General features: G+C 54.6%; 1 protein-coding gene across 1 annotated transcript in view; it reads right to left on the bottom strand.

The window, feature by feature from the left end:
* Positions 1–10,561, bottom strand: part of SCN5A (sodium voltage-gated channel alpha subunit 5) — a 100,476-nt gene extending 89,915 nt beyond the window's left edge. The window contains exon 1 of the mRNA XM_031469975.2: positions 10,474–10,561. The gene's annotated coding sequence lies outside the window, so the exon portion shown is untranslated. The remainder of the gene's footprint in view (positions 1–10,473) is intronic.
* Positions 10,562–13,137: the final 2,576 nt, after the last annotated feature.

Genomic DNA, 13,137 nt, shown 5'->3' with positions numbered 1-13,137 from the left:
ATATTTTTTTTCCCCAGGTGATGAATCCCAAATCAACAGGTGATGACGGGGAAAGGAGGAAGAGTCACCACAAAGAGACTCTGTGGTGGCTTGTAAGAAAACCTCCTCGGTTTTGTTGAGACTGGCCATGAAGAAATGCCCTGGGCCAGGGAACCCAGCCATGTGTCCAGGTCTGCTCGCCCCTCTGTCTCTGGAAGACTTCCTGGTCCTGTGTGGGACAGGGGCTGTGTCTTGGAAGCTGGACTGTCCGTGTGAATCTGGCTCCTGGCCACTTATGCATTCTCGGGCAAGTGAATTGATGGTTCTTCACCTCAGTTTTCCTATATGTAAAATGGGGTCAATAACAGTACTTTTTCCACAGGGCTGTTCTGGGGCATGAGCGTGTTAACAGTTGCACGTGCTTGGCAAACAGGACATGTTCAGTGAATGCCAGTTGCTATAATCACCGTGGCTGCTGCTGTCACTGTTTTCTCCTAAGAAATCCAGTTCAGGAGACCCTTCTCTGAAAACCCGTCCTCGCTGCCTACACCAGTCCTCCCTGCCGGGCAGGCCCTTCCCTTCTCTGTGTTCCTGGCCCACTGCCTTCCCATAGTGGCTTCAACACAGGGTGGAGTAATTTGCTTCCACATCTGCTTCTCCCTTTGGCTGTGGCCTGAGCTCCCAAAGCACAGCCTGGCCCCAAAGAAGTGCCTAGTGAATGAATAAATGAATGAATGAATGAATGAATGAATGAATAAGTGCCTACTGCCCAGCCACTAAACCACGCTGTGACCGTGGACAACGTTATTACCACCCCATCCCCCTTCGTGGACCTCAGTGTCCTCTACCATGAGCTGCTGTCAGCCCGGCAGCATCACTTGCTCACCATGTGCCTGGGACCAAACTAAGTGCTGTGTGTGGGTTAACTTATTTAATCCTTACAAGACTCCTAAGAAGAGGGGAGGTTATTATCCCCATTTTGCAAATGGGAAATCGGATGCTTCAGTCTATCTGATGCCAGGCCTGTGAGCCTAACCACGCACCACGTTACCTCCCATCTCCGAGGGCACAGAGAGCGGGGAGGAGGGGTCAGGGCCTATCTGTGGTCGGCCCACCTGGACAGAGCACGTCTGTGATCCCTGCTCCAAAGAGCCAGCCCTTCGGCCTCCTCTGAGGCTAGTCCTCCCATTACATAGCCTGGCTGGACAGGCTCCGCCCCCCAGCCCCTTCCCCCATGTCCCCAAGCATGGCCAGATGAAAGAATGGCCCCCCTGTAGCTTTCTCTCCACTTCAGGTGAGGTAGAGCTGCCCTGTCCAACAGGAAAGCCACTCTGCACACATGGCTAGTGAACACCTGGAACGTGGCTAGTGTCAGTCCAGACGTGCTGTTGTAATACCTACACCAGTCTGGAAAGCTTAACACGATAAAGAATGCCAACTATTTCGTTATTGACTTCTAAATATCAATTACAATTTAAACTGATCACATTTTGGATATGCGTACTGGGTTAAATAAAATATGTTAAAATTAATTTTACCTCTTTCTTTTTACTTTTTAAAATGGGGCTACTAGAAAATTTTAAATTGCAGATGTGACTTGCATTCATAGATTGAATTATATCTCTATTGAATGGTGCTGTCCTAGAGTTCCAGCAACTGGGCCCTAAACCCTTACAGAACTCCACCTGCTTTGGGGCTGGGCCTCAGGCTAGCCTGGGGGTGGGAGCAGGAAACGGAGGGGAGGGAGCAGGAAACGGAGGGGAGGAGGGGTGGGGGTGGGGTGGGGGTGGGGTGGGGTGGGTGGACTGCAAGCCTTCCTCAGCTGACCAAAACTGGCCACCCTGGTTTCTGGTAGTGGCTGTGGGTGGCCATGCCGGCTCCAGTCACAGGTTGGGATGGTAGTGGAGGGGGGTAAGAGGAGGGGTCGACAGCGTGTTTCAGGCCATCTCTCCCACCCAGGCAATTATCTGCACAGTCCTGGCTCTCCTGGGGTAACCGTTTGGACAAAGGCTCAGCAGGGGTGCCAGCTGGTGCTCGTGGCCTGTGCATTCAGGTCCCTGCTCCCAGATCAAAGGCACATTGGCATGTCCTTGTGCATGCAGGGCCTCAGCTAACCGGCTCCTTGCAGGCTCCACTCCTTTGAGGCTGCACAGACATTAACCCTGTCGGTCTGGAGCCCAGTGCTCAGGAACGGGAGCATCACGAAGGGGCTTTCCTTCTCTAGTTGCCATCCCAGCCCCCAGCAATCTGGGGAAGTCCTGCAGAATCATTCCCATCTCTCCCAGAGGTGAACACGCCTACCCCAGAAGCCGGGGATGCCCTCATTTGCATGCATTTGCATCTCATTTATTCCAACACTTAGGCTGAAGCCGAGGCTAATTCAGCTGACAGTAAAACTCCACCTGCTTGCTCTGCTGAAGTGATTCCCCAGGCAGGGATGAAATGGGAGTCCCTGGGACCAGGCCCCCTTCCAGAATGGGAGCTGAGGAGAAGGGGGGGGGGTGCTTTTGACCCAGGCCCTGATTTAGGCCAAGACTCCTGCATTTTCATCCCCTCTTCCCCACAATAAGGACTGGGGGCTGGGAAATGGATGGCCACCTTATCATCAATCTGAGAATTTGCTGAGTGTTCAGTCGTGTTTTGGTGCCAGGCCAGAGGAAATGCAAACTCCCCAGGTCATGCAGGGTCCCCTCCACTGTGCACCTGGCACCCCCTTCCCCCAAGCCCCAGTCTTCCTCATCACCCCTTGCCCCCACTCCATGCATAAGGGATCTATAACGTGCTGAGTTGTACTGAGCTGTCAGTCAAGGCCAGCACTGCCCTCAGGTCCTGGGTCTCCTGGGTGGGGACCTGGATATCTACTATTCAGAGACCACAGAGCCCAGAAGAGAGAGCTGGCTCAGTCTCCCTGCGGTACTTCCGCCCCAGACCCTATAGCAGCTACACCCACACAATACACACAATTGGACCAGAAAGGTGCCCACGTGTGGCCGGGGAAACACCCTCTTGGCACACAGGTGCCCACGAGACAGAAATCAGCATCCCAAGTCTCTCTCTAACCCAGTTCCTTCCAATTCACTTTCCTTAATACCCGGGAGGAAAAAAAGCTCTAAAGGGGAACTGTGCATGGATGCCATGGCGACCTAGGCATTTATGGGGCACCCACTGTGTGCACTGAAGGAGACAGAAATGCCCCCAGAGAAACCTTGGAGCCCTATGCTATAAGGTCATTTAGCCTCCAGAGGGATAAGCCAATCCGCTAATCCACAAAATCCACACCGCCAAAGTGTCCACGACACAGTACAGCCAAATGTGTGACCCTTTTTTCCCTTGATACTCTTAAATTGAGGTATACCACATATACAAGAAAATGCACCAGTTTTAGGTGCACAGTTGGATGAGTTTTACCAGAGGTACATCCCTGTGTAACTACTACCCCAATTATGATGGCTCCCTGCTGTCCCTTTCAGGTCAACGTCTCCTACTTCTATCACCAAGGATTCATCTTGCCTGTTCTAGAACTTCTTATCCATGGAATCATACTGTATGGGCTCTTGTGTGTCAGGTGTTCTCACTCAACTCAATGCTTTTGACATTTTAACTTGTTATTTGTTGCTGAGTGCCACCTAAGTTACTCGTGCAATACACTGTGAAGACAAGTGACCCATCTGGGGACAAGTCCTTAATTCAATCATACAACGTGAGGGCTGGAAGGGACCTGAAGTCCAGTGATCTCTGGTCACGGTCAGCCCTGGCCCCGGAATCCTTAGGGAGTTGTTTTCCTCTCCTTCCCTCAGACATTTCCTGAAATTACATGTCTAATAGGCACCCAGGCCCAGCAAGGGAGTGGGGGCTTTCCCTAGGTTTCCAGTTTTGTTATCCACTCGCTGTGGCTTTATTTAACTGGCAGTCTGTGCTGCCTGTGACCCAGCACGGTGGCAGAGTTGAGCTCCTGTGCCTTCTTCTGCCCAAGTCCGGCTGTGGTGGGCAGGCCTTTGTCACTCAGCCTCCCTGTACCCAAACCCAAGCCGGGCGTTGCCTGGGTGAAGCCCTGGTGCCTGCAAGGAGCGAACCTGGGGACGGGATTCCTGCCAGGCATAGGCCCGGAGGCAGGCAGCAGCGCCGGGCAGCAGAGGGCGGGTATCTTGGCTCTGAGGGGCTCTTTAGACCGCTTCCCTGCCATCCGCCTGGGTCGGTGAGGCCGGGGCTTTGATGGCCATGCAGGAAGTATTGACTGGGCTGGGCTGGCCCCTCCCTTAGTCTGATTTTTCCTCCAGGGCACCTTCTAGGCCATGTAGGAAGTATTGATTGGGCTGGGCTGGCCCCTCCCTTAGTCTGATTTTCGCTCCCGTCTTAGGTCCTCCAGGGCACCTTCTAGCCCAGCCCAGATGGAGGGATGCTAATGTAGCCTGAGAACTGATTTGGCGCTTCAAGCCAGATTACCCTCCCTGCTTTGCTGTCCCTCTAAAACCTGCCTCTTGAGCCAGGTCCTTCCTTCACACAGGTCTTCGAGGAATCAATACCCGACAGAAAGGCGTTTACCATCCTCCTGATGCCAGGAAGAGCCTTTCTACTGTTTAAAATCCATTCCCAGAAATCACTGGGACTGCCTGAGCAAGGCCCGGGTGGGGCCAGGGAGACACGGGCTCTGGCTTAGTGCTGCCTGCACGCCTGGGTGACCTTGAGCCTACGGGGTGATCAGCACTTGCCCTTGGCCTCTCAGGGCTGTAAGGAGGGGAGTGAAAGCTCTTGGAGAGGATGACAGCGGGATCTCCAAGTGGGTGAGGGATCTTCTCGGGCCCACACAAACTCCATGAGAACAGCTTCGTCCTTCCACTCGACTAATACCCCTGTGGGGACGTGACTTTCCACTGCCTCCCTGGGAGATTTAATCAGGAGGAGAAACTGAAGAGGAGAGAAGGAGAAAGAACTCTAGCCTCAGAGCATAAACATTCTTCCACCCACAGGCCCCAAAACATGATCGGATCCCTTTCACCTCTCCAAATGCTGTACATCTTCCATGACTGGGCTCCAATCCCACCTCCTCCAGGCAGCCTCCCCTGACGGCGGCTCCGGGCCACACCTGACCTCCCACTGGGGAGGCTAAGCTCCCAACTCCAACCTCGCATTTACTCTGTCCTGGAAAGACCTCCCTCTGGCCTGTGGGGTGAACCCAGGGGGCCCTGAGGGTCCTTTTCTGCCTATCCCAAGTAGTAAACAGAGCAAGGAATGCACAAGAGATTGACAAACTGTCCCATCAGGCTCTGGCTTCAACAATCACAACGAAATTTTCTGTTGGGCTTGGGGCACACCAGATACTCTTCCAGGAAATACAGTTGGAGGTGGGGAGGTGTGGGGCATCCAAGTTCCCAAGCCTATGGCTGTGGTGAAGCAGGCCTGGCAGGGAAGGTGATACAAGTTTCAGAATCCATGAGTCAGATGGCTCCAGTGCTGTGCCAGCAGTGGAGGCTGCCCCCGAAATGCCTGGTCCTGAACTCCCTCTCCCATTTGAGGGTCCCAGGCCCCAGGAATTGACATGGGGTCTCTATAAATAGCACCCATTCCATATTGATCATCTTAAAAAGATACGGTATGTTCTAGGCCCACAGAGAGAGGAGAGAAGTGTCTAAATATAGTGTCATCCCCAGGAACCGCTGCCAGCCCGAGGGGAGTGGTGTGGGCCGTGCAGAAGTAAAGGAGCAGCCTGAAGGGGCTGACGGCTGAGAGGGTGGGGGGCGGAACGGAGGCGAGGAACCTGTCCTTCCCCACCCCAGTCTCTCTGCTCCAGCCACAGCAGCCAGCCCTGCTCAGGAGCTTGGCCCTGCCTCTGGGCCTTTGCACTGGCAGTCCCCTCTATACAAGACATTCTTGCCCCAGGCCTCCTCAGGACTGATTCTTTCTCCTTATTCAGGTCTCAGTTCAGCCTTCTTCTTCAAGATGCCTTCCCTGACTGGCCAGTTGAGAATCACTCCCATCTCTCCATCACATCATCCTGTTTTATTTCCTTCATAGCACTGGTCACCATCTAAAATTCTCTTTGCATCTACTTGTTTCATGGCATCCAGTCTGTCTTTCCCAACAGCACATAAGCTTCATGAGTGCAGTTACTGTATTTGAATTATATAGCTTCTAGAATCTTCCATGGCATAGATTAGGTGCTGAATGTCCTATCTAGGTCTCCCCGGCCACCTGAGGCTGAACTCAGCCTCAGACCTTGGCCACAGGCCAGTCTGGGCTGGCAGAGGGCAGTGGGCATCCAGTCCCAGGCTCACTCTGCAGCCTGGCCGTCCCTGGGACCGCTCCCTGTGGCTTCCAGTCTCCCTCCACGGGCTGACCCCTGGCTTCACCTTCTCTTCTCTCTGTCTCCTTGGTGAATTTAGCCACAGGGCTTTCAGCTCAGCCCCTCTACTTCTGGATACCTGCTCCAGACGACCTCATTTTGTCCCCGAACACTGCTTTCTGGAATACTTCTCTCTCCTCAGAGCAAACCTCCCTCCCCTTCCTGACCCCTGCCTCCAGCAGGAATCACAGTTCCTGCCATCAAAATCACCTCCTCGGAGCTTCATAGGAAGAGTCATTTCCCTCCAGGCCTTCCTGATGGACCCGCTGGACAAACCAGAGCAACTGAGACCCCACGGGCACACCTTTAACTCACAGACCTCTGGCCCTCCCTGTGAGGGAAGGCATCTCCCCAGAAGCATGTGCACATGGACGCACATGTGGACACACGGACACACAGGCTGACAGTGTCCGCTCCAGGCTCTCCCTACAGCCCTCCCTCGACCTCCCCCCACCCACCGCCAGCTCCCCTCTATCTCTCTCCTCCCTCTTAAACCATCACTCTTTGAAAGAGCTGTCTACACATGCTGTCTCCACGTCCTCACCTCCTGCTTACTCCTCAACCCACTCCAAACTGGATTCCATTCTCACCAATTCATTCATTCATTCACTCATTCATCAACAACCTGGCTGTACCCAGCACCACATTCTGTGGGTGCCCAGGGGGAAATTGCTGTTGTCAGGGTCACCGGCACCCTCACTGTCGCTCAATCTCATGGACATTAGTTTTTAAATTATGCATTCTTTTTTAATCTATCCATGAACCCCTCAGAATGTATCTTTTTAACTCTCTCTGCAGACACAGGAGACTCCTGGGACGCGCACCCGCCTCATTGTCTGTGACACTTCCCACTCCTGGCTGTCCTCCCACCTCTCTGACTGCTCCTTCCCAGCCTCCTTTTTCACAGACGTCTCTGGCCTCGATTGTTGGAGAGCCTCAGGGCTCCAGACTCAACCCTCTTCTCCCCATTAGATCTCCTGGGTGCTTTCGAAACTACTGATGCCCAAGCCTCACCCCAGAGTCAAATGAATTAGAATTTCTGGGGGTGGAGCCTCGGCATAGGTTTGTTTTGTTTAAAAAGCTTTCCAAGTTATGCTAATATTGCCGGAGTTGAGAACCACCCTCAACTGGACAATCGAATTCACTGCCATGACTCCAATGACCAGCCTCTGTGAAAGATTCCAGGTTTCGCCCTCCAACCCAGATCTCTTTCCTGGACCCTGGACCCTTCCTTCCCACTGACTGCAGATGTCAGCATCTTCCTGGTAGCATTTAGGTTCAGATCAGGACCCTGAAACATCCATCACTTCTCCTCTGTTCTGCATCAAGCTTGCCAACCCACCTGCCCATCCCCCCCTTACAGTGTGATAAGGCGGCAGTGAACCTCACTTAGTGAGTGACTGAAGTTGGGGATGGGAGAATGGCATATCCCTTAGTAGGAAGGAAGTTGGAATGACACAGGTTCTATCACCTGTGGTCACCTGTCTGTCTTGTCTCTCTCCTTTAACTGAAAAACTTTTGACGGCACCCATGTTCTGCACTGGAGAGGTAGTAGAGAGGAAAGCACATAAATAAACTCCTGGGCTCAAACTCAAGTCCTGCTACTTAGGAGATGCTGACAATGAGAAAGTTACTTAACCTTTCTGGGCTTTCAGTTTCACCGTCTGCAAACTGGTCGTCATTATGGTCTCTACTTCCAGGGTTGATGAAAGGAGTCAGTGAGATGAGTCTTATAAAGAAAGTGCTTAGTGCCGTGCCTGGCTGGCAGAAAGCACTCAGTGAATGTTAGCTATTTTTAGTACCATTACTGAGGATAAATTCCCAATTCCTGAGTGGAGCTCACAAGAGCCCCCGTGACTGTGACCTTGACTTTAGCTTCTGCTCTTCCTCACACCAGGGGACTCAACAGGTCACTGAACAATTGTTTCACATCTCTGAGCTTTTGTACATGCTGGTCCTGATGGCTGGATTGTACCTGTTCCACCTAGAAAACTCCTATTCATCCTTCAAAACCCAGATGGAAAGTTATTTTTGTTACATGGATACCCTCGACTCTCCTAGCCAGAGGCAATCACTCCTTTTTTGAGTGGATTGTGGGGACACACTTCTATTATTGCACACTTTTCCAGTAACCTTCCAAGGCTCAGCAGGAACTAGCCTCCTATGAACAGAACAGAAATTGCCATTTAACACTGTCCCGGGCTGCCCCTGGTATCCCTTCTCCTTGGATTCCCTGAGCACCAGCCTCCTGTGCTCCCCAACTCCCAGCTGTCTCTGGTACTTCCCACCACTCCTCCAAGCTCCATCTTCATGCTGAGTGAGTCAATCCTGGAAATTTTCCAGAAGAGTTTCGATCACCACACTGAGTCGGGGCCAAGCACCTCCAAGGCCCGGCAGATGCTCATGCCACATTGGGCTCATGCTGGTTCTTGGCCCCTCAGGGTCAGTTCCCTTTCTGCTCAGATTCTCTTTGGTCAGTCCTAGGTCAATTTGGCTTTCAGAATGCACATCTCAAGGCATCTTCACCCTGAGTGGGGCCCTCAATGCACTGACTCTCTAGGTGACCTTGGCTAAGTCCTTGACCTGCTGTCAGCCTCAGCCTCCCCCTGTACGATGTGGTGATGATGACAGGGTTAGGTTAAAAGTTCACTGAGGCTCATTTCAGCAAGGGGCTGGACATTCTAGTATAAAAATCTGAATTGTGTACTCTGCCTGTCCCCTGACCCTCCCCTCCCTTAGTTCCAGTGACTGAGGCCTGGCTTGAACTATCAGCCTGTGCCACTCTCATTCCACCTTCCAGCTCCACTGCCACCCACTCACATGCACCTGCCCAATTCTGACCAGGAGGAGTTGAGGGCAGCAGCAAGGGCCTGGGCTCCGGATGGCCTGGGCGTCTGCTGCTCAGCGTCCCTCTGGATCCTGAGGGGATGGTAGGAATCAAGGAGAGGGAGGACATGCTATGGCAGGTGGGGTCATATGGAGTGCCTGTCTCCACCGTGGGGTCTAAGCTGCCTGTGCAGGTGCCTGGGGTCTCAGCAGGATGTGAGGAGACAGCTAGGTGAACAGAATGCCAACCCAGAACCCCCCTCCTCCTCGCTGGTCTCAAAGCACTAAGGAGCAAAGAGAGACTCCTGCCACAACCTCAGCCATGGCTTCCTGATCTGCCTGTGCGCTGGCCTCCAACAGGTGTTCGCAAGGCAGGCCTATGGCCAGGGCCTTGTCCCCAGCATCCCCCTTTCCCCTCAGCACTCTCCACACCTCCAGCCCCCACAAGGCCAGGCACCTCCATTTCCTGCCAGGGCAACACCAAAGCTGATCAAGTAACAAGGAGAACGAAAACCCGCTTCATGTCAGGGTGTATGGATATGCCGGGGTCAGGGAGAGGAGGGCAAAGAACTCTCCTCTATACCAGCCGACAGACATCGCCCCAGTTGAGAGCACAAGATCTGTCCTCCTTCAGGACTCACAGAGATCAGATTCCTCTCAGTTAGGGGGTCAGAGGGCAAAGAGATCTCTTCATGATCGGGGAGCGCAGAGAGGACACACAATATAGATCTCTCCCCCTTCAGGGCACATAGAGATCTGTCCCCCTTCAGGACAGGCAGAGACCTCATCCCAGAGATGACACCCCCAGCGGACGGCTCCGCTGGGCCCAGAGAAAGGGGTGCATGGCCCCTTCCTCCACTTCTAGCCCGGCTCGGTCAGCTCCCCGCTCTCTGGAATCACACTCACTGCGCGCCTAGTCGTTGCTCTGACCTTGGGGTCTCCGGCTTCGGGAATCCGAGTCCCAATTCCAGACCCTCCCAGATCCTGCGCTAGGGTCTGCAGGGAAGCCGGGGCCGCAGCTCCCCCTCCCCCGGCCCTCGACAGCGCACTGGGAAACGCGGAAGGAAAGGGAAGGGGAGGGGGCGCGCGCGGATAAGAGACGCCTCCCTCCCGGGGATCCCCTCCAGCCAGGCTGCTCTGCGCCCCTTCTTCTCCCCCTCCCACCCTCAGGGGCAGAGATGGGGGAGGGAGCTGGTGGTGGACCCGGGGCAAGGGAGGGGGCGCGCAGGGGTTGGAGGCTCCGACCCTCGGGGAGGAAAGTTGGGCGGCGGCAGGCGGAGGGGGTTTTGGCAGGGCCGGGGCCGCCGGGCTTGGGGGAGCTCGCTCACCTGCTGGTCCCCCGGCTCGGGCCCCGGGATGGGCGGCTGCGGCTCGGCGCGGACTCGGCTCGGCGCGGGGCTCGGGGCGCCCGGCGCAGGCTCAGCGGCCCCGGGGGCGCGATCCCCGCATCCCACGGGCGCCGCCGCCGTCTCGGCTCCGCCGCTCGGCTCGGGCTCCCGGGCTCGGCGGGCGGCGCGGGCTCGGGCTGGGGGCGGGGTCGGGGGCGGGCCCCGCCTGGGCTCGGCCTGGGGCTTGGGGCCCCGGGCTGGCTCCGCCCCAGAGCGACGCGCCCCGGGCTCCGCACGTGGCGCCCCGCCCGCTGAGAGTGAGCCCTCGGGCACCCGCCGGGGCACAAGCCCCCGCGCTGACCCCGGGGCGCCTCGCCACAGAGAGCTGCCCACGCGGACGCGGACAGAAGCGCGTAGACACGGCACACACGGGGGTACACCCGGCAACCCGGCGACGCTCTCCACAGTTAGCCACCTACGCGGACTGGGACAGGCACACACCCCGGCACACGCAGAGTACACACACGCACAGGCACACATCCTCACCGACTTGGGGACCTTAGTCCAGCCACCCACCCCCATGGACACGGACATTCACTGACACACGCAGACACCCACACGGACACAGACAGTCACATCACTGACACAGACACTGAGGCAGACATACTCTGACAAACTCAGGGACACCTGCATGACTCAGAGACACACATCCACTGACACACTGACACAGAGACACACACACACACAGAACCACAGTCTCCTAGAGACACACAGGGACAGCACACAAGTCTGCACAATGCTAGAAACCTATACTGACACATAGGCACACACTGACACACAACCACTGACAGAAACACACACCCAGACCCGAAATAGGGACACAACGAACAAGCACCAAACACTCAAACCAAAACACACACACTCACTTCACTCTGTTGAGCTACAGACAACCTACCCCTTGCCACATACGGAGACACTCACATGCTGATACTGAGATAGACTGTCATCACACACGGACGCAGAGACCGGTACACTGACAAACATAGTTGCTCACACACACAGTCTGACCCACAGGGAAACGTACCCAGGACCACACATCCTTTTTAAAAGAAACAGGCTACCAGCTTTTGCCCACCAGTAACATGATTGAAAGGGATGGGCTACTGCCCAGAGCCGTCACAGGAGCACACACATGTGTGTACACACATACACACACACAACACAGCCTTTGTCTTCCTTAACAGCAGCATTCTAATCTCTCCTGACACATTTTCAAGACTCCTAGAGATAAGAATCGCTCTCAGAGGGCAAAATGGGTGCTGTGTTTGGGAGCTCTGGGGCAGAGACCTGTCCCCCTCTCCCCCACCCATTATTGGGATCTTGGAGCGGTCAAGGGGTGGGGAAAGGGGGGCATCCTCTATTTTGGACCTAGGTTTGGAGCTTCAGGCGTCCCTGGATCTCATATATACTGAGGAGCTGCCCGTGCCTGCAGGAAGGGCCAGGACAACCAGCCCAGAGTAGGGGAATCAGTAAGAAAGCCAGTCTCCAGGAAAGTTCAGGACACTGGACGCTTTCTGACCCGGAGTCTGGGAGGGTGGCTTGGCGCCAGACAGACTAACCACATTCCCGCCGCCTGCCTCTAGCCCTCTGACGGGCCTCAGGTTGGGCAGCATCGCCCACTAGCGGCCAGAGAGGGAAGTGCAAACAATGTCAAATTTCCAGCCTCGCGTTGGACCACCCGAACCCACGCATCCTAGGTGGGAGGAGAGGGAATCAGAATCCGGGTCTTCCCTGAGGTCTTCCACCAGGCTTTGCAGACGGACATTGGGCCAAGCAGGAGACTGAACTAGAATGGAGGCTGCTGTGGGTGGGCTTAGAGAGCCTCCCTCCCTCACTTCATCTACATCTGGCAGAGGTGGGGTGTTCAAATTACTCCTTAGTGCTGGGCACCTGGATGTCGCCAGCAGGAGAAGCACACACCCTAGATTTAAATGAGGGGAGAGAAGCTCTGAGAAAGAGAATCCAGAGCTCTGATTCGGTTCTGATTCAGAGATTCAGGCAACATAGCTGGTGGTGGCCCTGCAGGGCAGAAAAGGTCAAAGGGCCAGAGACGGGGCACCTCCTACAAGGAGCCCTTGTCAAGATCTGGGCAACTCCCTTCTGTTTGCCAGATCTCGTTTGCTTAAAGCGGGAACATGCAGTTGGCAGTCAGGGAACAATCCAAAGTTTTAAAAGCTAGTGTTTCCTTTTTTCCACCCTCCCCATCCATCTCAGGTTCAAAGTTGGGTTAAGCACTTCATCATGCATCCACACAGGAAGCCTCTCTTTCTTTTATTTCTTCCCCCTGCTACAACACCTCACTGTCATCTCCCTCCCCACATAGGTGCCCCCACTTACAGCTAAAGCAGATCTTTAAATATGTACACATCTTTGTAAAATATACCATATTATTTGTGCCTTTAGTTTTTTCTCATGTGTTTTTACTGCCCCAGGCTTTTCTTTTTGTTTTACTTCTATTAAACTATAACCTACATATGGGAAAGTGTACAAACCCCAAGGGTTCAGCTCAAGGGTTGTCACTGGTTGATCACATCCCTATAACCAGTACACAGGTCAAGAAACAAAACAGCATTAGCACCCCAGACGTCCCCTCCCTGCCCTCTT

This window comes from Camelus dromedarius, chromosome 17, assembly GCF_036321535.1.
Source record: "Camelus dromedarius isolate mCamDro1 chromosome 17, mCamDro1.pat, whole genome shotgun sequence".
Taxonomy (NCBI): domain Eukaryota; kingdom Metazoa; phylum Chordata; class Mammalia; order Artiodactyla; family Camelidae; genus Camelus; species Camelus dromedarius.
The sequence above is the reverse complement of the archived record's forward strand: the minus strand, read 5'-3'. Positions and strand labels throughout refer to the sequence as shown.